The sequence below is a fragment of the Brassica oleracea genome, chromosome C3 (assembly GCF_000695525.1).
Source record: "Brassica oleracea var. oleracea cultivar TO1000 chromosome C3, BOL, whole genome shotgun sequence".
NCBI classification, from domain to species: domain Eukaryota; kingdom Viridiplantae; phylum Streptophyta; class Magnoliopsida; order Brassicales; family Brassicaceae; genus Brassica; species Brassica oleracea.
The window spans coordinates 40742790-40743363 of record NC_027750.1 but is presented as its reverse complement, the minus strand read 5'-3'; positions in this window follow the sequence as shown (position 1 = coordinate 40743363).

Genomic DNA, 574 nt, shown 5'->3' with positions numbered 1-574 from the left:
AAGCACCCAACGTAACATCCCCACTTGCCTATTTGTGCAGAAAATGACTTGATCAATATATAATAGCACCGAGAAGTTAGATGGAGAATGAAGTGTGAATGCAAGGTAGACAAAACTGTTAAAATCTTACTGATTATGAGAAATATAAGAAATCAATTCTCTTGAAATGGCGTATAACTGTCATATAGCATGACAAAAATACTTGTTCATGTTCTCACCAAACTTCCAATTCTAAATGTATATATAAATCTATTAGAGTTATTGCCAGCGCTCTGTTGCGATATTTGTTAGCTAAAATAATCCATCCAACATAATAGGAAAAAGAAACCAACGAAATTGTAAAGCTAACCATCAGCTGAGATGCTTTTGCTGTCCTGACACATTGCAAGCTTAGTGATTTCACTGTCAAAAGCAACAAACTAAGCAGTCATATACATCCGAGACATTTATTTACAAACGGTTCCTAGCACAGAAAAAGCATATTATTATGTTACGGATGATAAGTTTGATGCATAAATACAGTTTATAATTTTTTTCAACTGAACATTTGTGCCTACTGAATTACCTTACAACA